The sequence below is a fragment of the Dromiciops gliroides genome, chromosome 3 (genome assembly GCF_019393635.1).
Source record: "Dromiciops gliroides isolate mDroGli1 chromosome 3, mDroGli1.pri, whole genome shotgun sequence".
Taxonomy (NCBI): domain Eukaryota; kingdom Metazoa; phylum Chordata; class Mammalia; order Microbiotheria; family Microbiotheriidae; genus Dromiciops; species Dromiciops gliroides.
The window spans coordinates 658952229-658977915 of record NC_057863.1 but is presented as its reverse complement, the minus strand read 5'-3'; the positions used below and the strand labels follow the sequence as shown (position 1 = coordinate 658977915).

Genomic DNA, 25687 nt, shown 5'->3' with positions numbered 1-25687 from the left:
AAAAGTCAGAGAGCACAGAACATCATTAGCTTCAATAACATTATATAGCATATGAAAACATAAGCAACAAAGAAATAAAATTGCACTGAAATCAAGAGAGGAAAATAAGTGTATATTCATGAGAAAGGAGAAGTCCAGGCCCCTGCCTGTGGGAGCTATAGTTTGGTTCTCAGCCTTGATTACACAGATGGTAAGATGGATGTGGCATCCTCTTCTGGTCATGATGATGGCCAAATCTCTTGGACAGAGTTTCCTTCTCATCAGGATCCTGCTCATGTCAAAGTGCCTAAGTTTAGTCTAGATTATTATAAACCTGTGGTGAACCTTGGACTGTAGTCTTACACATTCCATCAATTGCTTCTCAGGACAACCTCCCATATGGCTGTAGGTAGAACCATAGTAGGAACTCAATAAGTGTTTATTGACTAGTTAGCAACCTTTAATGACAGCTGGCTTCTAGTGAAGTAAAATAATTAAGCAAAACTAACAATACGGTTACCTAATCTAAAAATAAATGACATCCCACAATCTACCATTCTCTTCTGTACTGAAAACAATAAAACTATTCTATTTTATGCACTATTTTTATCATAAAAGTAATTTCTTATTTTCCAGTTACATATAAAGATAGGTTGCAACATTGTTCCCCTAGAACAGCCTGTTTAATTGATTTTTTCCAGTTACATGTAAAGGCAGTTTTCAACATTCATTTTTATAAGATTTAGAGTTCCAAAATTTTCTCCCTCCTTCCCTTTCCTCCCCCTTCCATAAGACAGCAACCAAGCTAATATAGGTTATATATGTACAATCCCCAAGTGCTCTTTTTTTTAAGTCTGTGTTCAATCAATATCACTTCTTTCTCTGGAGGTGGAGAGCATGCTTCATCATTAGCCCAGATTGTCTTGGATCATTGTATTGCTGAGAGTAGTTAAATCATTAACAATTGCTCATAGAACAATACTGCTGTCACTGTGCACAACGTCCTCCCGGCTCTGCTCACTTCACTATACATCAGTTTATATGAGTCTTTCCAGAGCAACATTTGATTTTTTTATAAGATTTCTAGTACCAAATATTTCTCCTACCCTCCCATCTTTCCTCCCTCTCCAAGACAGTAAGAAATTTGATGTAGCTTAAACATACACAATCACATTAAACATATTTCTTCATTAATCATATTGTTAAAAAGAAATCAGGGGCAGCTAGGTGGCGCAGTGGATAGAGCACCGGCCCTGGAGTCAGGAGTACCTGAGTTCAAATCCGGCCTCAGACACTTAACACTTACTAGCTGTGTGACCCTGGGCAAGTCACTTAACCCCAATTGCCTCACTTAAAAAAAAAAAAAAGAAATCAGAACAAAAGGGGGAAACCTCAAATAATAATAATAAAGAAAAGTAGAAGCAGTGTGGTTTGATTTGAATTCAGATTCCACAGTTCTTTTTTCTGGATGTGGAGGACATAGTCCATCATAAGACCTTTGGAATTTTCTTAGATCATTGTATTGCTGGGAAGAACTAAGTCAATCACAGTTGATCATCACACAATGTTGCTGTTACCGTGTACAATGTTCTCCTGGTTCTGCTCACTTCACTCAGCATCAATCAACTTAAGTCTCTCCAGGTTTTTCTGAAATTTGCCTGCTCATCATTTCTTACAGCACAATAGTATTCTATTACATTCATATACCACTTGTTCAGCCATTCCCCAGTTGATGAACATTCCTTTGATTTCAAATTTTTGTCACCATAAAGAGAGCTGCTGTAAATATTTTTGTACATGTGGATCCTTTTCCCTTTTTCGTGATCTCTTTGAGATACAGACCTTGTAGAGGTATTACTGGGTCAAAGGGTATGCACAGCACTGTAGCCCTTTGAGCCTAGTTGCAAATTGCTCTCCAAAATGGTTGGAACAGTTCACAACTACACCAACAACGCATTAGTGTTCCAATTTTTCCACAGCTTCTCCAACATTTATTATGTTCCTTTTTTTTGTCATATTATTCAATCTGATAGGTGTGAGCTGGTACCTCAGAGTTGTTTTAACTTGCATTTCTCTAATCAATACTGATTTAGAGCTTTTTTTATATATGACAAAGATAGTTTTTATTTCTTCATCTGAAAACTTCATATCTTTTGACGATTTCTCAATTGGGGAATGATTTGCATTTTATAAATTTGATTTTGTTCCTTATATATTTTAGAAATGAGACCTTTATCAGAAACACTGGTGGTGAACATCATTTCCCAGCTTTCTGCTTCCCTTCTAATTTTGGCTACATTGCTTCTGTTTATACAAAAGCTTTTTAATTTAATGTAATCAAAATGATTCATTTTTCATTTCATAATATTCTCTATCACTTGTTTGGTCATAAATTCTTCTCCTCTCCACAGATCTGAGAGGTAAACTATTCCTTCCTCACCTAATTTATCTACAGTATCACCATTTATGTATAAATCATGTACCCATTTTGGTGTACAGTGGGTAGCTTGTATAGAAGAACTTTGGAGTTACCACCAGAAAATAGCAAATTTGTGATAGAACAGAATCAGTAAAATGTGTGCCTTTGTCAGAATCAATGCAGGCTGGTGGGGCCAAAGAGAGGGACTATTTCTTTGGGAATTTTGGCAACAAATGTAGATGTGGCTCAGAGACACAGGGTCTAGAAAGGTAAAGTCTTCAGATTCCAGCGTCCTTTCCCCTCCCCTACACCATCAGTCCTCTATATCTCTCTGATCTGTACCCCTTTGAGAGGGCCTGTAACTATTCTCATTTTGCCCCTCTATATCTCTCTGAAAAGGCCTATAACTATTTTGACTCTGCCTCTCTGTATTCCCCTGAAAAGATCTATATCTATTTTGATTCTGCCTCTCTGTACTTCTCTGAGAGAAACTATATCTGTTTAGATTCAGTTCCCTTTGCATAGTCCTACAGTAGTACTGCATTATGTGCCCCTGTCTATTGCAGTAAGAACAAAATCTAGGGGGTTGATAGTGATTCTCAACTGCCTGGCCTCGCTGCCTCATGGTTTCCTGTACTGGAGCTAAAAATCCCTTCTCTGTTCCTTTCTTCCCTCTCATTTCCTTCATACATACATACACACACACACACACACACACACACACACATTTCTTTAATTCTGTCAGTACTCAGGGCATTCCAACCTGGGCACTGCCTTTCAAAATATTTCCTTATTTCTGGCTAGGACTGGGGCACAAAATGGAAACAGATAAAATGGGCATCTCTAGCATCTAATGGATCTAGTCTAGCATATGGTCTGGCACTCTTACACAGTCTGTCATAGAATCTATTCGGTCTTTCATTAGGTTCTTGAACTGTATCTATAAATGTTTGCCAGATATCAGTCTTACAAGCACAGGATTCCATTGCCTTCAACAAAGTTTCCCTTGTTTCCTGCAACTTAACAAAATGCTCAGGGATATTGGGGTCCCAGTTAGGTTATTCTAAAGGCCAACAAATAGCAACTTTTCCTGATGTTTCTATGGCTATTATATCAACTCTTTTTCCTGGTGATAATATTGTTTCCATGAGATCAGTAACATCATTCCAAGTGGTCTGATATCCTCTGAAAATTACTGTAAACTGGTGGATAACAGCCGTGGGATCCTCATCAAATTTAGGAATATGTTGTTTCCATGAACTCAAATCTTTGGGCCAAAATGGTGTATATTGTCTGAGCTTTACTGCATTACCCTTTCAATCAAGGGTGAGGATCTCTTGAAGGGGAAGAATTTTGATCTTCTCTGTCTCCTCTATAGGTGAATCTTCTCTTTTTTTTTTTTCTTTTCTTGGTTGGCATGGAGGAAACAGAGGGAGAGGGAATAGGAGTTGGGTCCTGTAACAGTTAATTTTCTTTTTAAATTTTTTTTTGGTTGGTTCATTTGGCATTTCAGTCTGAGAGACAGGTTTGCATTCAAGCTCAGGCTTGGATTCCCTCTCTTTCAATTCCTTGCTCGCCATATTCCAGAGATCCCAATAAGTTAAATATTTGGGGGAATTAAAGAGCAGGATCAATTGCAGATTTTTCAATGTTAAGGGATTAAAAGATCCATTTTCTAACCATTGGTTCTCTAGTGATCTAAAATATTTTTTATGCCACATAAAACACAGTTTGATGAAGCTTACTTTTTTCATGCCTGCCTGAATCAGTATCTAATAAGAATCCCATGCTGTGATTATTCTTTCTAGGAGAGATCCCTGTATTATATGGTAGGTTTTGGTATTTTTAGTCTCCCTGCTATTTTCAGTCTCTCTGGTATTATTGGTCACCTTTTTGTAATTCAAAAATTTCCTTACCATAACACAAAGAAAAGTAAAAATAAAAATAGGAATAGAATATACAAATTCAAATGCACCAAGGGTAAGCAAGATCTCAATTTTTGCTTGTGTGAAAAGCCAGACTAAAGTATTTAAGAGATCCATTCAAAAGTTTAAAGGGACAGACATGGAAATAGGGGAAAATTTCTTACCCAACTGGAATATCAGATCAATGAGTTCAGCATTCCACTTCGTGACTCGCCAAAACTGTGATGAATAAAACCTAATGTGCGCCTTACCTGCCCCCTCCCCAGTGTGTGTGTTGGGGGGGGGGACTAGCTAAGATTTACTGATAAATTCAGCAACAGTTTAGGCTTTTAAGTATTTATTAAAGTATATTAGAAGTTAGTAAAAAAAGAAAAAGAAGTTAGTAAAGAGAGTGAGCACAGGTCTCTGAAAGAATGGAAAAACCTAGCTCAGATCTATGCGGGATAGATAGAGAGAAAAACCAGCCTTCACCTAGCAGCTCACACTTCCAAAAAGACAGAGTCCCAGCTGGTTCTCCCAGAAGCCCCTTGTGGAACCAGAAACCAGGCAGTCACCACACACAGCTCTAAGCTAATTGGCTGGTCCATTGATTGACATGACTTACAGGCAGTTCTATGAATAGAGGCAACTTCCAGAATGCCAGTCTGACCTTAGAAAAAGGTCATCTCACGATGTCTTTCTTGGCATGGAGTGGCACCCTGGTTCTCACAAAGGGAAAGAATTTAAAGCTATATCTAGAATATTGGATAATATAAATATTATAGATCCCGGCTGATTATTCCTATAAAAAGAAACAGAATACATATTTCTCAGTTACATATAGCATTTTTAAAAGACTTGTATAATGTGAGAGCCAAAATTTCTCATAAATATGCCATGAAACAAAAATAACAAGTGCAGTCCAATACTGAACACAACACAATAAAATTATTCTCAAGAAATTATATTTAAGGAAGGTATTCAAACATGAGGAGAACCAAAATTTTAACCTTAAAAATTGGTGTTTCAAAAGAGAAACCAAAGAAATTAATAAAATAAATAAGCAAATAGTTGATCAATTACTAAAAGGAAATGATAATAATGTGACAAAAATTCTAAACTTTTTAGACAAACCCAAGGAAGTCCTTACAAGCAAATATGGATATGTAAACACCTCCATCAGTGAAACAGTGAATGAAAATATTAACCAATTGGTCATCTAACAAAACCTAGAAAATTACAAAGTTTAAAAAGCCTATTCACACAAAATAGAAATTCTGAAAATCTTAAAATAAAACAAACAATTAAAAAATGAACTTTTAAAAACTAAGAACCTTTGACAATTATTAAAGTAAGTTAACTTTTAGCTGCCCTGATTGGAAAAGTCATAAATATCAGATTATAAATATTATAAGGAAAAGAAGGGTAACAACAAAAATGAAAAGAGACAATGGAAATTATTGGAAAGAATTTTAGCTATATGCTAGCAAAAGTATAGGAAATAATATTGATGAATAGCTTCAAAAATGTTAAATATCCAGATTATCAGAAAAAGAAATAAATGAGACTAATGACTAAAAATGAGGAAATGCAAGGTCTAAGTAAAGTCATGGAATGATTGTATAAACAGATGCAGAGGGAAGAAGGCAGAATTAGCAGAACAGTACAGTTTTTGAAAACTGAACAATTTTGAGGACATTTATAAACCAGTGATTAATGATATATACAAAATCAGGGGAAAATTTTGTACAAAGACAACCTCACTGTAAAACAAACAAATTATGTAACTATAAGAACTCTGATGAACACAGTGACCATCCACAATTCCTGACGATGGATTGATGATGAAACTTACTACGTATGCCCTGATAAAGAAGAATTGGATATTGGGCTTAAGCATATCTATATATCTAAATCTATACCTATATCTTTAGCTACATATAGATTGATCTATATACAGCCAGTTAGGGATTTGTTTTTCATAACTACTCATGTATTCATGTTTCTTATAGGGAATTTGCTTTTATTTTCCTTTTTTCTCTTCAAAATAGTGTGGATGCTAGGTTTATATCCAAAGACATCCCAAAAAGAGAAAAAGATCTATTGGTAGAAAAATATTTATAGCTGCTCTTTTTGTGGTGGCTAAGAATTGTTAATCAAAGGATTGCACATCAATTGGGGAATGGCTAAATAAGCTGTGGTATGTGATTATGATGGAATACTACTGTGCTATAAGAAACAGCAAACAGAACAATTTCAGAGAGGCCTGAAAAGACTTAAATGAACTGATGTGTACTGAAGTGAGCTGAACCAGAAGAACATTATGCACAATGACAACAATATTGTTTGATGAAGATCTGTGAATGACCTAACTATTCTCAGAAATACAATAATCCAAGACAGTGCCAAAGGACTAATAACAAAGCTTACTGTCCACCTCCAAAGAAAGAGCTGATATTGATGGAACACAGACTGAATTATACTATTTATTACTTTCCCTCATTTTTTTCTTTTTTCAAGTTTTCTTGTACAAAATGACTAATATGGTCATGTGTTACATAATTGTACACGTATAACCTTATCTGATTGCTTACTGCCTCAGGGAGGGAAGAAGCAATAAGATTTGGAACTCAAAACTTTAAGTAGAAATGTTTATTATTTATTTTACATAGTGTAGAAATGAGAATAGATTTAATTTGTTAATACAGAAGAGGACCCTATAGGTTGTGGGATGTCATTTGTACTTTCATATGAGATCAATGTAATGTTAGTTTTGCTTAATTACTTTACTTCAGTACAAGGGAACTGTCACTGAAGGATGGTAACCAATCAACCAATCAACATTTATTAAGTTCTTATTATGGTACTTAGTAAGCTACATGATGTATCCTTGGAATTTCCTACCTAAAGATATATGGGAAGTTGGGGCGGCTAGGTGGTGCAGTGGATAAAGCACCGGCCCTGGATTCAGGAGTTCCTGAGTTCAAATCCGGTCTCAGACACTTGACACTTACTAGCTGTGTGACCCTGGGCAAGTCACTTAACCCCATTGCCCCGTTTAAAAACAAAAAACAAAACAAACAAAAAGATATATGGGAAGTTGTCCTGAGAAGCAATTGATAAAATGCATAAGATTATGGTCCAAGATTCACCACGGGTTTACAATAATCTAAGTCTAAACATAGGGACTATGACATGAGAAAGAGCATGGTGAGAAGGAAGCTCTGTTTTAGAGATTTTGCCATAATAATGACAAGAAGAGGATGCTACATCCACGCTATAACCTGTGTAATCAAGGCTGAGAACCAAACCACAGCTCCTACAGGCAGAGGCCTGGGCTTCCCCTTTCTGATGGGTCTACACTAATCTTCCTCTCCTGATTTCAGAAAAAAAAAGTTTCTTATGTTGCTTATGTTTTCATGTGCTATATGTAAGGTTCTAAAATTCTAGCTATACTGTCTAAAATAACTAATGAGTGGTCACCAATAAATTAGAAGCTTTAGCAAGAGTTAGACTTTGAAGCATTCATTAAGGAGAATAAAATTTTGGTGAAAAGAGAGAGAAATAGGCCTAGATGCAGGAAGCCCGCATTTCTGCTCCACTCTCCACAAGAGTCCTGACAAAAAAGAGAGACTGAGGGAGCCAGCCTCACCCCTTCTTCCTACCACAAGCCTCCTGTGCAACTGGGAATATCCCATCCACACGCACACACACAGCTCCAAGCTAATTGGCTGGTAGCTTTGATAGACAGTACCCATGAGCAAACATCACTTCCTGACACCTAGGAAAGCCACATGGCTTACCCTCAGACGTTATTGAAGCTGATGATGCTCTGAACTCCCTGGACCCTGAACCCTGAAAATATGGGCATTCTGGAGAAAATCATCTTGGTGTCCTTGATTCAGCAAGTGGTATAAGTACCTAATCAGTGGACTTTTGGATAAACTGATCAAACCTTGGAGGCCAGCCAGGATCAAAAGAGAGTGAATAGCCTTGACCACAAATGCTCTCTACATGGGTGCCTCTCTACCATTCAACTAATTCTGTGCCCATTCTTCCCACTAATCTGCTATGTGTTTGTTGGAAAGTGTTCCTTAGGGATAAGAGGGAAATTGTCTACACTTCCTGTGCCTGATAAGTCATCTGAGAAAATCCTTTCTTTTAGCTTATTTTTTCTACTAGTCAACTGTTTGAGGGGAAGGAAACCCATAGGGGCTCGTGGAGCTGTCATAGCAGGAAGTATAGACCCATGAACCATGCCTGTCACTTAGAAGTAGTAGCCTCCCTCTGGGGAAGTAGCCCAAAGTGTGAGTCCCATTCACACATACTCCTGCACTGTGATGGGAACTGAAATATGTCTCTGAGGGTGGGGTGGTCAGCATGACTGAATCCCTAAGAGCAGGAGCAGGAGAGTGTTCCTGTAGTTTTTGAAGCTGATAGTCTAATCATGTTTTCTTGTTGCTCCCACTGGGGACAGTGATCTCACAGCATCTGCTGGATGGATGTGTTCCCCATAGTCTCATAGTCTGTGACAAACTCCTCTGCTGCACACATAGACTTCCAAAACTGCTTGGTAAGATGCTACTCAACTTTAGACTTTGCTGCCTCTAATGGCTGGCTCAGCTGAAATTCAAGCTTATCTCTGTCTAAATCTCTCCATCCAAGCATCCTTCCATCTCCCCAGCCCTGTCACTATGGCCCTCTTCTCTTACTCCTCTATGCTGCCTCCTTCTCAGGGTCCACATCAGCCCCCCTGAGTTCAATTATCATTTCTATATAAGTAACTTAATTGGAAAATAATCAAGAATGAGGGTGGAGTTAGTTAAGGGTGAGGATTGGAGCAAGGGGAAGATACTGAAAAGCAAACCTAACTTCAAAATCCTGTAGAGGGAATGAAAATGGAAGGGGGGAAGAATAAAAATCTAAGAAAGTGTCCTAGATTATCCTTTAGACAATTGTGGAATGGCTGCACCAATTGTGGTCAATTAATATGATGGAATGATATTGCACTATATGAAAATGCAAATGAAATTATTGCAGAGGATGCTGGGTAATATGAACTGATGAAGTGGGAAGGAAGCAGAAGCAGGAGAATAACTTATGCAAGGGAAACAGTAATGAAAAGAAAAACAACTTTGAAAATCTGAAGAGCCCTGAACAATGTCATGACTAAGCATGCCTTTCGAGAATCCCTGATGAAGCATGGAATCCAACTTTTGACTGAGAAGTAATGAACACCAAGTGCAGATTTATAAAGTTTTTGAACATGAAGACCATCTAGGTTTATTCTACTTTAATTTGTTTATTTGGTACAAGTTTCTTTTTTTCAATTTTGTGGTGGCTGTGATATAGGCAGAGGGTAATGGTAATAGTTATGTTAAAAAGGGGGCATTTATACATATTTTTAAACAATACACAGAAGGTAATAGAAAAGAAGAACATATAACAGGTCATTAAAAAAACCCACAGAGAATTTACATATATATATATATATATATATGTGTGTGTGTGTGTGTGTGTGTATGTATATATGCATGCATACACACATACATATGTTTGTATATACATATATTACTATAAGGTATTTATACACACACACATATTGTGAAACTTTCTAAGTCGCAGGTTCAGGCAAAAAAAAAAAAAAAACCAAAGTCTCCAAGCCCCAGAAAATAGGTTTATTGAGAAAGGGTACCTGTCTCTCAGGTCTAGTACTCAAAGACCCCAACCCACAGGTCCCAAGGGCTTTTATACACAATCAAGGCTTAAGAGTATTTATACATTGCTATTTTTAGACAAGCTCCTTCCATTGCATCCACAAAACGCAATGATGTGAACAGTGGAGTCTACCATCTTCAAGTAAGTGACTTTTCCTCAAGCCCTGATTGGACAGTTCTGGCTCTGCAGTTACTTTCTTGGTTCCTGACCTTTAAGCTCATTGGTAGATATCTAACCACACAATAGGAATTCAAATGGAAGTTAATGGTTATTGGAAGATTTACTAGCTTCTTAGCTATACAGAAAAACAGGAATAAGCTTCAAGCACTTTACTTACTCTCATCTGGCTATCTTAATACTTACTTAACTCTAATTCAGTTAGTTTAATCTATGAAAGACTACCTTAATATGTCAAATTACAATCCTTTGTCTATATACTGATTATTATTATAGTTGATTCATTAATATCTATGGGGTAGAGAAAATCTCACTCACAAAATGTACATATTTTATAGAGAGAGACACAAATATATATGCATATGTAGGTATACATACACACATTTATATATGCATATATATTACTGTGGGTTGTGTGTGTGTGAATAGATATTTAAAGGAGTGAAAGATAAGAAAAGGGGTCATTTAGGTGGCACAGTGGATAAAGCACTGGCCCTGGATTCAGGAGGACCTGAGTTCAAATGCGTCCTCAGATACTTAACACTTAGTAGCAGTGTGACCTTGGGCAAGTCATTTAACCCTCATTGCCAAGAAAGAAAGAAAGAGAGGGAGGGAGGAAGGAAGGAAGGAAGGAAGGAAGGAAGGAAGGAAGGAAGGAAGGAAGGAAGGAAGGAAGGAAGGAAGGAAGGAAGGAAGGAAGGAAGGCAAGAAATGGAAATTTGCAGACTCATACACAACCTTCTTGTGCTTTTTGTGGAGCATAAGGAAATTCTCTGATTTTTGATATGTGGTTGTATGTAGAAGTTCAAAATAATTAGAAAAATATAAAGACTCTTTCCTTTACCTCCTAGTGCAAAACAAATAAAGGCAACTGTGTGTAATATCAAATACCTTCCTGTACACAATAGTCTCCTGCCTCCATGTCTCTGTAGTGTGTGTCCCCCATGTGTGGAATCTTTCTTCCAATCTGTATCTTACTTTGCCTGGAATCCTTAAGAGCTCAGCTCCAATACACTCTAGTTCAGAAGGCATTTCCCTGGTCCCCACATCTGCCAGTGACTTCCCCATGGAGATGATTCTCCCCCTTCCTCTCTGTATGTATCTTATATGTTTCTCATCCTTGTACATGTACACACTTGTTTTGCACAAATCTAGAAATGAATAGCCCCAATAGGCATCATGGCTCATCAATAATGGAAGCCTGGGGAAGATGAACTAGAAAGCACATGAAATCAGGGTGAGGAAAAGGAGAGTAGATGGGAGAAGGGCAGATGGGATGGGAGAGGACAAGGGAGAATTTCTCCTGTGAAAGGTGCCCAAGCCCTCAGTCCCTGGACACAGTTGCATAGAGGGCGGACTCTGTGGCTGTCTGTGTGGGGTCAGTTTTCCTCTCATTCGAGGTATTTATGTTCAGCTGAGCATAGGTCACTCCCTGAGGGTCTTCAGCCATGGGGACCTGAAGGAGAAATACAAGGCTGATGGAACAGTGAATGACATTGGAGCAGGAGTCCTTAATCTATTTGGGGGTCGTGAAGGCTCTGACGGCCTGTCTGGTGAGAGCTCTGGATGCCTTCTCAGACTCATTCAATTACATGAAATAAACTACAAAAAATTATAAAGAAAACAATGGCTATTAAAGCACCGTGAATGAAATATTTAACAAGTTACCCCAATGAGTTAAGGGGCTCCCAGTTCAGAGGCCCTGCACTGGATAACCAGAAGGAAAAATTGGTAAGTGAAGTGATCCAACTCTGGGCCTAAAGCCTCTTGGAAAGGTTTGGGGCAAGGGTGTAACAGGCTCTTCCCAGTGCAGGACAGGATGGGGCTAACTCACCATCAGCTCCCTTGATCTCTCCTTGGCCACTTCTGCATCTGAGGCGGAAGGAAGCTTCCATCATTCCCACAGCTCCCAGGACCAGGGCTCCCCTCCACTATCATCTCTCTCTGACCCATTATCATAGCCCCTTGTTCCCCAGAAAACTTACACAGGGTTTCCTTTCTGCAGGCCTCAGGCTGAGGGGGAAGGGAGGTACTGCTAGGAAGACAAGAGCAACAGAGGCACCTGTAGTAGGGAGAAAGAGGAAATAGGTTAGAGGAGAGAGCTCAGCCCAGGAGGCTCTATGGACAACATCTCATCACCACAGTATAGATGGTCCAGGGTTCCATGGGAGAGAAGGAACAGGGGACTATGGGAAGAGGAGCCGAGTCTCCTTACCTGCTAGGGCTGTCTCCTTGTAAAGACCCTGGTGAGAGAGACATGGGAAGGGAAGAAGCAAGGTCAGGGAAGACCACAGAGGAGGACATGGAGGTGCCAGTCCTGACCCATCACTATTCCTTAAGACATGAAGGGGTTTCCCTCCGTCTCACCCATAGGAATGGATCCACGGCACAGCAAAGCCAGCAGGAGGAGGCAGAGGAGGAGGAGGAGGAAGGAAACACAGCTGAAGGTGATGAGGAGGGTGTTACTGGGCACTGTACCTGGGGGGGTGGAGAGAGAAGGATTTCTAAATCCTTATCCTTGGGGGACCCTGATCTTGTCCCTGAAATTGTCCCTGTATTTTCTCCTCTTATCTCCCTCCACAGCCACCTATCACCACCAAAAACTGACCATTTGGCACAAATATTGCTGAGGGAGGGCTTATCCCTGGGAATTAGGATGAGAAACTCAGAAACAAGATAGAGATATTCGGGTCACAGGGAAGTGTGGGGGGAAGCCTCATGGCCCAGTTCACACCATTGGTCTCCATGGGCCTGGTACTGAAGACAGTGACAAAGTCTCTGTTGTCTCTTCTCCTGTGTCTCCTGTCCACAGCCAAAGCCTTGCTGTCATTTCCTTATAGGGGAGACAAGAGGGAATGGTCATTGGCACCCTCCAGTGGGTGCCATGAGCTTCTTCCCCTCACCTATCACTATAAGCTCCAGGGGTCACTGTGCTGTGTCCAGAGACTTCCACTGGGGCCAAGCTGGTAGTGGCAGCTGTCAGTGCCAGAGTGCTTGGCTTTCCATTGAGACAAGGAGAACTGGGCTCCACCTTGAGCAGCATCCATGCTTGGTAGGATTTGTTCATCTCCCTCCTTGTACAGAACAAACCTAGTAGCCCATGAGGGCTCTCAGCACAGCAAGGTCATGTTGGCCCCCGAGGCCACCTCTGGACCAGGCCAGGCTGAGAGGAAAGGCTTGGGGAGTGCATCTAGAAACCCAAAAAGAGGCAAGAGATGCTCAAGACCCCCTTCCAGATCTGGGATGAGGGTGGGGAGAGCAAGAGCTCAGAGGACCCTGAGAAACTCCCTGAACAACAATTCTCTTCCTTTGGCTCTTTGGTCATTCCTTGCCCAAAGTCTCCTTCCCTGGGGAGGCGTGGATGCTAAACCTCAGATGTTCTCTTGGTCCATCTAGAAACAAGGAGGGGTCTCTCTCTTTGTCCCTTGAGCTTGGAGCAGAACCTGAGCTGGCCCATCCTTCCACCTTTGCTCTCTCCATCATTAGGGACCTTCAGCCCTTGTCACAACTTCTACCTGATGATGGTTAAAAGGACCTGGAAAAAGATATCTTCCCAGACTTTCTGGCCTGGCTCTAAGGCTTGAGTCTCAAAACTGGAATCTCTGCCTTGTGAACCTGGGCACACTCTCACCTGTCACCCAGATCTCCAGGACCTCACTGGGCTCAGACACCTGGGATGGAGCCATCCTCTTGTAGTAGACACAGCTGTAGTTTCCAGAATCCTGGGCCCTCACAGAGAGGAGGGGAAAGTCAGCTGACATCCCAGCTGGGCTCTGGCTCTGCAAGGTTTGAGGGGTCCCCTCTTTCATCAGAGTGAAGGTCACCCCCCAGAGGGATGACTGAGGGGGCTGCCGGCACTGGAGAATCACATGGGTCCCGGGATCCACCACAAGGCCCGGGAGGGCTGAGAGGGAAGGCTTGGGCAGAGATCCTGGGAGAGGAAGGAAATACCTCTGGGAGTCAGGATACCTGGGTCAAGGCCCTGTTCTGCCCCTGAGTCCCTGTATGACCTTGTTCCATTCACTGGCCTGACTGAACATCAGTTGTCTCCACTGTATGAGAGGGGTTGGACTGGAAGATCTCTCAGCCCTTTTGAGATGTACTTGGCTAGAAATCAGAAGACTTTCCCATTTGAGGGAGCTCACGCTGCCTCTGGCCTCAGGCCTTTGATGACTTTCAGAAGGGAAGACCATGCCTCTTCACTTTTCATTTTGGGTGGCACAGAGAGGCCCCAGGGCACAGCCTATAATGTGGGCTCAGATCATAGCCCAGGAGCGAGAAGGCTCAGGCTCATTTCCAGCTTTGTCACCCCGTTGTTTGTGACCTTGGACAAGTCCAGCCCTCTCCCTGGGCCTCACTTTGCTCATTGGTCATAGGAGAGTGTGTCCTTAAGCACCTCCAAGACCCCTTTCAGCTCTAGGGCTCTGGTACTCTTCTCCTAACCCTGGCCCAGTCCCCACCATCACTTTTCTTCCCAAGATTCTAGATCCGAGCAGAAATGCCTCAGGTCTTCCAAAACCACTGAGTCCTGCCAGGCCCTGGGGCAGAGCAGACTGTGCAGACACGTGCCCTTGTCTCTCTGAGGCCTGTGTGTCTGGGTAGAGAGCAGAGGGGTCACCCTCAGAGGCATTGTGGGGCCCACACACCCCCTCACCTGTCACCACCAGCTTCAGGGCCTCACTGGTCTTTGATCTTCTAGCAGAGGATCTCCTGTCCTTGTAAGTGCAGCTGTAGCTCCCAGCGTCCCGGGGTCTCAGAGAAGGGAGGGGGAAGCTAGTCCAGGGCTCTGCTGAGCTCTGGCGCTGTAGGGGCTCCTGGGTCCTGGTCTCCCACAGAGTGAAGGTCACCTCTTCAAGGGAAGGCAGCTTGGGCCGTGAGCACCAGAGAGTGATGTTGGACCCTGGGACCATCACAAGGCCAGGTTGGGCCCACAGTGTTGGCTTGGGGAGTAGTCCTGAGGAGAAAGGTTGTCAGAGCTCAAGGTCAGATGTCATTTCTAGGCCCCCTCCCCCAACCCCTCAGTAAGATGGGAAATCACAATCTTGCCTCTGTCTCTGTCTTGCCTGGGCCCACCTTGACCTGAGAGCACCCCCACTATCTTGGGGCTCAGACCTAAGTGCATGTGGAACAGGAGAAGGTCCCAGGGTCTCCTCCAGCCTCCCTGCAAACCCTCCCTTCAGAATTCCCAGGATTTTGTGCTGTCCCTGTAGCTAGGCAGGAGGGGGAGGGGCAATGAGGGGGAAGGAATTGGGGACTTTGGGGTTTTCCATCGGTAGTCACCAGGCACACTCAGCTCCAGGGCCTGGCTGGGGTGTGATGCTCTGTGGGGGGCCGTCTTCCTGTAGTAAATACAGCTGTAGCTGCCAGAGTCCTCGGCCCTCACAGAGGGAAGAGAGAAATCAGCCCGGGTCCCTGCAGGGCTCTGCAGCTGCAAAGGCTCCAGGCTCTTGGCCTCCAGGAGGGCAAAGGTGTAGTCCTGAGAGGGGGCCTGTGGTGACATGTGGCACGCGATGGTCACTGTTTTCCCCAGGGATACTATGGAGCCAGATGAGGCTGAAATGGAGGGTTTGGGGAAGGCTCCTGGGAAAAGGCAAAAGAAGGAAGTTGGGGGCCTGAGCTCTCACTCTCACTCTCACCCCGTAACACAGCCTAGCAGGGGGAGAGTGGGCAGGGGGTCCAAGGCCAGGCCCCTTAGCCCAGTCTTCTAGGTCTGTTCATGGCTGGAGCTCCTTCAGAAAGATGTTCGGGGCCCCGGGGAGGCTCTGAGGGCACAGACATATGGGAGGAGAAGGGAGATAGGAGGAGGGGGTCACCACCCCCACCTGCCCCTCTTCTTACCTCCAAGGGGCCCAGCTCTGCCCCCACAGCCTGGGCCTTCTGGACCAAGGCAGGATCCTAATGCGACATCTCTGGTGAATTCAGGCCTTTCTCTTAAACCGAGGTTTGCAAAGCTCTTTCCTCCCAATAACTCAAGGACTGGGGATTAGACAGAGACCCAGATTCCCAGTTCTGGACCCTACCCATTTCCCCCATTGCCATTGCTGCCAGACCCCTGTCCTGACCCCCCCATTCATCCCCCCAGTGAATCCAGAGCAGAGCAGGCAGAGCTGGGCATGTCCTGTGTGGGCAGGGGCTGGAGAGCAGGCAGGGGCCCCCTCTGGGCACCTCTGTGAGGAATGAGCTCTTTTCTGGTTCTCCTAACCTCACGAATCACCCCCCCATCAGATGCTTCCCGCTCAGTGATGGGAGAGCCCCAAAGGTTTGGGGAAGACTCCTTCCCTGCTGTCCTGGGGGGCTCACAGTCCCAGGGATCCCAGGGGTTTGAGCTCAAATGGCCTCATTAGATAATCCAGCCCCTGAGCTTCATGTCATGGAAGAGGGAACTCAGGTTCCCAGAAGGTCAGAGACTTTCCGATAGGAATGCAGCCAGGAGCGAGGGGGCAGGGGTTGGAACTTCCCACCCCAGGCTCCCACTCTCAAGCTACCTCCCCTTCCGCACTCTGCTTTCTAAGACAGGACAGATGCATAGGATCCTGGGCTGGTGGGAGGGGGCCCAATGTTAGCGTGGGTGCACTAGAGAGGTGTAGGCACCACGCTGGGAAGGCCAAAGACCAGGACATTGGCACTTGATACCATCAGGGCCAACATCCCGGAGCAGCCAGAATTGGGGCAGTTCTTGAAGTAAGAAAGTAAAGGATGAAGGTGGGAAAGGCATCCCAGACAAGGGGACCTGGGTGAGCAAAGGCAGAATGGTGGGACCTGATGGGTGGGGCTGTGGTTGTCTCTCTAGGCTAATGCAGTGTGGGCAGAAGGGAACAAGGGGCGACATAACTGGACAGGTCTGGTGTCGCCAGTTTGGGCCTGAGGGAAGACAGGAAATGTTTATCTGGGAAAAGTTTTCTCAGTAAGTGGCTGTGAGCCCCCTCTCCCAAAGGCTGCTGTGTATCCTCAGAGGGAGGAGCAGCCCAGATCTCCTGGCTGGGTCACCAGGGGCACTGGCCAGGAGGGGAAATATCCCTGGGTTTTGGAGTGAGAGACACGGGTTCAAATCCAGTCCCTGATGCTAAAGAGCTAGGTGACCTGCTCAAGTCTCCTTACTTGTCTCCAGGCCTCAATTTCCCCATCTCTAAAAGGAAACCTTGGTACATGTGCTCTCCTCCTCACAGGGTTATTGAGGAGAAAGATTTCAGAAACATATCTATGTGAGCTAAAGAGCTGTGAGCTCCCAGAGTCTGGGGAGGTGGGGGTATTAAGGGCGGGGGGACAGGTAGCAAAGCCTGAGGGATTTCGCTACTTGTAACTGGCTCTCCAGAGAGGATCTGGGGTTCATCTCTCAGGACTGGGAGGGTTCTATACCAGCACCTCCTCACCTGTCACCACCAGGGTCAGGGGTTCACTGAGCTCCGACCACCAGGGCCCCTGCCCAGAGCGGCAGCTGTAGCTTCTCGCATCTCTCACACCATCCACGTTCCTGAGCACAAACTCTGCCAGCTGCCAGGATGCATGTCTCTCTTCTCTGAGCTCTCCATCCTTCCACAGCTGGAACCGGTCACTCTCTAGTCGGCCCTGGCACCTGAGGGTCACATCTGCTCCACTGGGGACCACAGGACTCGGGACAGCCCAGAGGGTGGGCCTGGGGAGGGTGGCTGAGAAGGAAACAGAGTCCAGATTCCTAGGGATATCTCTAATCCCTATGTCTCTTTCACCTCCATATTCTGAATCTCCTCCCTGAGTCACCCCATTTATCATCACAATGTCCCCTGTTTCCTTCCCTCCCCATCCTGGGAGTAGCTATCAGGAAATATCTCGGACAAGGTAGGCAAAGAGGACAGTGGGATATTGGGGGCAGGACTCACCTGTCTGTGCCCCCATCACCCAGTGCAGACACAGTCCTGTAAGAGAGGCTCAGGTCATAGATGGCTCCCCTGCAGCCCACACTGACCCCATCCACAGCTCTCACCAAAGCCCCTGAACCTCTCATTCTACTTTGGCCAGAATATGAAGGAAGAGCCCTTTGAGCAAACACTAGGGTCTTCCTCCACCCAAGAAGTCTCATCTTTAGGGTTCCTCATTGTCCTTCAGAATCATCCAGCCAAGGGCCTTGTCTCATCCCTCCCTCCCCAGGCCTGACCCTGGAGACTCACCAATGGAGAGCAGGAATGTGACTGTGGTGCCCATGCTGGGTCTTCAGTTCTGTCCTGGGATGCCCAGCCTCAACTGTGCAGAGGGGAAAAGGTAGGAGGACTGAAGTGTGGCCCAGGATGTGGTAGCCACCCCTGCTGCCTTACACCCCGAAAGCCTGGCCTCACCATTTCCGCTCCTATACTAATGAACAACAGACGATGGCCCTTCAGGGCTTAGCTCTGAGGGGATCAGGGTGTCTTAAGATTTAGGGTTGCCTGACAAGGACCAGGGTCCCCCATGAAAGCTTCACCCTACAAGACAAATATTGGGCACAGGAGCCTAAGGCTCTGGGTCCAGAAGAATCAGCCTCAGACCCTGGGCTCAGTTGGGTTTTGAGATGTTCCATGTGTGCTCTTACTCCTGGTTCAGTCTCATCTCCTCCCTTGGGATGAATGACATGAACAACATCAAGAACAACAATACCATTGGCTAAAAAATAAAAAATTTAAAAAATACAAAAATTTAAAAAAAGGTTTTTTAAATAAAAAAAAAACCCAATACCATTGGCTATCATTTATCTGGTGCTTTCAGGCTGGTAAAGTATGTTACCAATATTATCTCATTTAATCCTCACAACAACACACACAGACAACAATGGATTCTACATTATACCTGTTTTACAGATGAGAAAACTGAGGCAGACAGAGATTAAGTGACCTACCCGTCTCACACAGCTAAGAAGTTTCTAAGGTAAGATTTGAACTCAGGTCTTCCTGACTTCAAATCAGTTGAAATCATGAACCTTGCTCCAGGTACCGTAGGAATTTGGTGCAGTGTGGGGGCACCCGACCCTCAGGTATTAGGCCTCGTTTACACCACAATGGCAGCTCCTTTCACCCCAGGAATGGCCATCCTTGGTGCTGGCTTCTCTAATTGCAGGTTAGTCAGGCATTGAACCTGCTTACAAAGTTATCCCTTCACAAGGAAGTCTCAGGAGCCCTTCAGGAGAACAGCTGCCAGTCCTGGGCTGCCCTGCACCTCATTACTCAGAGCTTCCCTGGCACAGAACCCCATGAATCAGGCAGCCTCCTGCCTAGACAAGACCCAGCTCCAACTCAGTTGCCATTGATTGTGCTTCTACTTTGTGACCTGCTCTATGTAGAGTGCTAGGAGTACAAAGAGGAAAAAAAACAATGTGACTGCCCTTGTGCAACTGACACTGCATTGGTGAGAACAAAACTACTTTGAAGTATACGTGTCAGTGTAAAATGTTTAGGCAAAGTGATTTGGGGTTGGAAGGCAGAGTTTTCTTCAATGGAAAATTGGTAGTGACAGAAGAGGGCTTCCCAAAGGCACAAAGGAAGAGGAGGGGAGAAAGGGCTGAGACATAGGAGGGGATTAAGTTGAAATAGATGAGCCTGAGAAAAGAGTCTGGTGATCAGAAAGAGACCTTTGACCTGGGCAGCCCATGGCTCAGAATCCTGAGTGGAGGCTTTAGATAGTAGATAGTCAGCCCTTCCCCTCAGCACAGAGTAACATTGACTTAATGTTTATTCCCTGTGGGTGGAGAAGGGGGATGAGAACACAAGTGTGATGGCAGGTCAGAGAGTCCCTGGTCTTGTCTGGGGCACAATTGATCATACACAATTATAATAATTATAATAATATATAATAATTATAATATGGCCAGGCTCTGAGCAAAATGCCGTGGATTCAGAGACAGGAAGTTTCCCAAGGAGTTTCCACTCTTTAGTGAGACAATATGTGCATAGGTTTCTGTTTCCATAAAATAAATACATACATAGTCAATATAGAATAAAAAGATGTGTGTGTATGTAAAACTTCACATGAGAGCTGTGGTGTGTAAGCAGGGTCTTAAATGAACGGAGGCTCCATGTGAGCAAAGGTTGGGGGAGTGAATTATAGACAAGACAAATGGTCCTAATAAGTATATGTCTCTATATACATGTAGATTTAAGTGGATACTTATATACACATACATGTACCTGCAGTACATGTGTATATGTAAATATATATAAGTAGATACACATTCCTATAGATATGTGTATCTACATACATATATGTGTATATCTACATATATTTTGCATATGTGTGTATTTATATATACATTTATATATCTATAGGTCACAGTCAATTTTCCCTCTAATGATCTGGTCATTTTAGTGAATGGAAGACTTGAGATATAAACAATGTGTTGAGACAGCCACCACAAACACCTCTGAGATCATAACCTGCATTGGAGAAGTAGTGTTGAAAACACACATACTGTGCCATGCTGCAGTCAGACCACACCCAGAGTACTGTGATCACTGGTGAGGATGATCCTGTAGGAGCAATGTGGATAAACTGGACAAGATCCCCTGTAGGCTGAGCTGAAGAAGTCATAACATCCTAGACCATAGATCTACTGATGGAAGGGAGCTTAGTGGTGATCTGTTCCAGTTCCCCATATCTTACAGTTAAAGAGGCTGTGAACCAGGGAATGTAAGTGACATGCTCAGTATTAGAAAATGGAAAACAATTTTATATGAGCATAGGTTAAAGAAAGAGCTACATTAAGCCTGGATAGTAAAAGACTGAGCCCTCCTTGGTATTTTTATTTTTGATATTTTCAGTAATAATTTTTAGATTTTTCTATCACCAGAATTTCTTCCAGCATATCTGAGGCATTTCCCCCTGTCAGAACATCTTCCCATAAAACTAATAATATTGTGAAAGGAGAAAAGGAGAAAACATAGTAAACCCAGTTAATACATTAAAGAAGTCTTAAAACATATTCAGTGTACTACACCCATGGAGTTTCTTTGTGCAGAGCAGTGGGTTACTGGTGTCTTCTCATCTTCTGTCAAGGACTATGCTTTCTCCTCAATTTGTCACCTTCAACAGGCAGTTTTCTGATGAAGAAATCAAAGCTATCTATTGCCATATGAAAAAAAATGCTCTAAATCACTACTGATCAGAGAAATGCAAATTAAAACAACTTTGAGGTCCCACATCACACCTATTCAATTGACTAATAAGACAAAAAAGGAAAATAATAAATGTTGGAGAAGCTGTGGAAAAATTGGAACACTAATGCATAGTTGGTGGATCTGTGAACTGATTCAACCATTCTGGGGAGCAATTAGGAAATATGCCCAAAAAGCTATGGGACTATTCATACCTTTTGACCCAGTGTTATCGCTGCTAGGTCTGTATCCCAAAGAGATAATAGAAGAGGGAAAAGGACCCATGTGTACAAAAATATTTATAGCTGCTCTTTTTGTGGTGGCAAAGAATTGGAAATTGAGCAGATGCCCATCAACTGGGAAATGACTAAACAAGTTGTGGTATATGAATGTAATGGAAAACTATTATGCTGTAAGAAATGATAAGCAGGTGGATTTCAAAAAAACCCTGGAAAGACATAAGAATTGATGCTGAGTGAAATGAGCAGAACCAAGAGAACATTGTACACAGTAACAATAGCATTGTGTGATGATCAGTAGTGATAGACTTAACTCTTCTTAGCAATACAATAATCCAAGAAAATTCCAAAGGACTCATGATGGAAAATGCTCTCCAGATCCAGAAAAACAAACTGTAGAATCTCTATGCAGATTGAACTATACAGTTTTGTTTGTTTGTTTTCTTTTCTGAGGTTTTCCCTTTTGTTTTGATTCTTCTTTCATAATATGACTAATGTATAACCCATATCTGATTGCTTGCAGTCTCAGGGAGGGGGGATTGGAGGGAGGCAAGAAGGGATTAAAAATTGGAATCCAAACTATAGGAAAATGGCTCATATATACAAAATTACTTATAGCAGCCCTTTTTGTAGTAGCAATGAATTGGAAGCTAAGACAGAACCTATCAATTAAGGAATGGCTAAACAAGTTATACGATGTGACTATACTGGAATGTGCTATAAAAATGGTGAAGGGGATAGATACAGAGAAAACTGGAAAGATTTGTATGATATAGACTGAAGTGAGCAGAAGCAGAAGAACAATTTGTACAATAACAGCATCATAAAGACAAACAACTTTGAAAGACTTTAGAACCTGGATCAATGTAATTGCCAGCCATGATTCCCGAGGACCAATGATGAAGCAAGTTATCTACTTTGACTTTTTTTTGCAGGGCAATGAGGGTTAAGTGACTTGCTCAAGGTCACACAGCTAGTAAGTGTCAAGTATATGAGGCTAGATTTGAACTCAGGTCCTCCTGAACCCAGGGCCAGTACTTTATCCACTGTGCTACCTAGCTGCCCCGAACTACTTTCAATACAGAGGGGATGATAAACTCAAGATGAAGAACCAGACATACATTTTTAGACATGGTCAAAGAGGGAATTTGTCTTGTTTGATATTGGTAAAAAGGTTTGGGTTCCTCCCCACAAACACACCTAATTGTGAGAGTCAAAATTGGATATATGGAGCATTAATCTTCCCCTTTTATACTTTCCCATATATACACCTCCCAGGCCAATAAGAAAAGGAGCCTCTGAGCTTTAGTTCATGAAGGATCAGGTTTTATTGCTTGGGAATTAATTCGACCACAAAGGTGAAACCAAATAAGGAAATAAGGAAGTAGAAATGCAGATAGTCTTAACACTAAACTTAGGATTTTCCATCATTAACTCACCAACCCAGTCAGTCTGTGGTAACTCAATAGTAGCCCATAACAGAGTACAAAACACATGCTCTGTCAGGTCCCCAGACACCACCAGCACACCGCCACCATGACTAAGTCAACTGCCAGAAAGCCCGAATTTCCATTCCTGCCATCACTTTAGAGTTGGCATTCCAGAAGTTCCTCGCATTTTCCTCCCCGAAAGGGGAGGTCCTTCAAAAGCTGCTCAGTTGCATGTGCAATCTCAGGGTGGGCCAGATGTAGCCCCTCTCAAATGATTCAGCTAAAACTTTCAATATTAATCTTTACCACAAATAATTTTTACCACATAATGAAGAGAAAGGTAGAAGCAAGGGAAAAAATGCTTATTCAGTGAAAAAAATGAAATGTTTTAAATTTTTAAAAAGTTTTCAAAAAGTTTGTCTGGGCCTCTGAGCAGCCCACTGGTTAGACTAACTTAGTCTAGGGCACCTTATCAAAAGTGAAATAAGGTTGACTTTAAGCCAACTAAAATAAATATGTAAAACAAATAAATAGATTGGGAAAAGTCCCGTCATCCTTGGGCTAATCTGGTAAAAGAGCCAGGGTTCTTCATAGAGTGAGCAGTAAAATCAAACTATATGAACTTTATTTTTAGTAAAACATATTCAGACAACCACTCCGGAGACATAAATACCCAAGTAAGAAAAATGAAAGGTTTGGAGGTAGGGACAGGAAATAGAACTTGGAATAAGTGGCTTTTTTCTCTCTTGGAAATGAAGTAGGTATCAATGATAGAGGGGCTTGGTTGGCAGAGGGAATCTGAACCTAGAGAAGCACCTTAGGAAGATAAGAATGTAGAAGACACAAATCCCACCAGCTGCCTTTCTCAGTTCAGAGAAGGAACAAAGAGAAAGCACAAGCCACCAGCTAGAGTGTCCTAGGCACTATGTGATCCTGAGCTCCTTTCCTACTGAAATTGGTTAGAATGTACACCCCTGAAAAATTTTTTAGTCCCTGCAAACTCCTATTCCTATTTCACTTCTGACACATATTCTGTCTTCTTACTGAAATTTGTAAACCTCCTGAGGGCAAGGTTGTGTCTCACTAATCTTTGTATCTCTCCCAATGCCTAACCCACAAACAGGAGCTCTCAAAAATGTTTGTTGTTGAGGGTAGAAATGAAAAATACATCTCATGTGATATCCGGAATACCTCAATCAATAAATTCATCAACAAGCAAAAAAAAGAAACATCCCATGTACCTATGATGGAAAGCGGGGGGGGGGGGGTTGTGAGGAAAGCTGGAGCATGTGCATAGGTGGGTAGCAGCATCAGCAGGATGAGAGAGATAGAGACAGAGATAAAGAGACAGTGGGAGAAATAGAAAGAGAAAGGGAGGAGAGACAGACAGACAGAAAAAGAGAGACACAATCTTCCCTGTACCAAACAAATCTGGGGTTTGATCTATGAGCGACTAAGGAAAACCCCATTTACTTTTAGGATTTGGGGTGTCTGAAGCTTATGCAGATGTGGTGGGAAAAGAAAAGGGTGGGAAAAGAAAAGACCAGCATCAAGAAGAAGCCTGTCCAGTGACCCTGGTGTGATGGGGACTGAAGGGGGGGCTACTCAGGTATCCTAAGGGTGGTTCAGCCCAAAGTCCAGGCCATCGTGAAGCTCCTACAGGCCTCAGGGGAGATTTATACTTAGTTGGTCCAAGTGAAATAGAAAGAAGGGGCCAACCCTACAGAAATACTGAACAAAGCTCCTCAGAGTGCAGTCTACCAATAACTTCCTAAAGATGAGAATTTATTAAGAACCTCTATCACTTTGGGCAGGACAAGACAGATACTTGGGACCCACAAACTGAAGCCTAAGAGTCTTGGTCCCTAAAGAATGAAAGGTCTCCTGGAGAGACCAGCTGTGACCTTGGGAAAGCACAATTCTAGGCACTGGGGTCAGGAGGGTTGATACAGGGTCCTTTGGGAAGATTGGAGCGACATGAACACGAGGCCATCCAGGCTTGTTGTTCCAGGGTTCAAAGCCTGGAAAGTGAGTCCAACTGCACTGGGGTCAATCTTCCATGGGGTGATGCTGTGTGGCCAAAGCCAGGTTTTTTATTGGCCATAAATCAATGCGGTAGGGGATTTGTAGGTCAAGGTCAGAGAGAATGCACTTGGTTTGCAGAACTCCACACGCAAGTGGACATCCCCAACAGGCACCATGGTTCCTCAATGATGGGGACCTGAGGAAGACAGAGGAGAGGTAAGACAAAGGAGAGCAATGGAAAGGAGAACTGAGGGAGAGGAGAGAGGAAGAGAGAAAAGAGGAGAAGGTGAAGATGCCTTTTCCAAAGGTTCCCAATGCCTCAGGGCATGTCCCTCATGCCAAGGACCCAGGGGTCTGGAATGTGGACTCTGTGGAGGTCTCCACACTGTTGCTTCCTATTCAAGGTCCTTATGTTCAGCTGATTACAGGTCACTCCCTGAGGGATCCACCACCCCCTAGCTACCAGGACCTAGACTGCCCATCACCATCCCCTCTGACTGCTCCAGAATCATGTCCCTTTCACTCCCAGGTAACTTACAAAGACTCTTTTCTTGATAGTCTCGGGGTATTGGAGAAGGCAGATACCCCAAGAAACCAAGGGCAGAAGAGGCACTTTTATGGAAAAAAGGATGACATAGGACAGGGGGAGAAAGCTCACTCTGGGAGGTTCTTGGATTATCTTCACCTCACCAGGGACTCTATC

At 43.4% G+C, this 25687-nt stretch overlaps 1 protein-coding gene and 1 pseudogene across 1 annotated transcript in view; both read right to left on the bottom strand.

Moving 5' to 3' along the window:
- The window catches only part of LOC122748371 (zinc finger protein 850-like), a gene marked incomplete at its 3' end in the record, with an annotated part of 465756 nt that overhangs the window by 269983 nt on the left and 170086 nt on the right, over positions 1-25687 (bottom strand). The gene's annotated exons all lie outside the window — the stretch shown is intronic.
- On the bottom strand, positions 13107-18375 carry LOC122748368 (annotated as a pseudogene).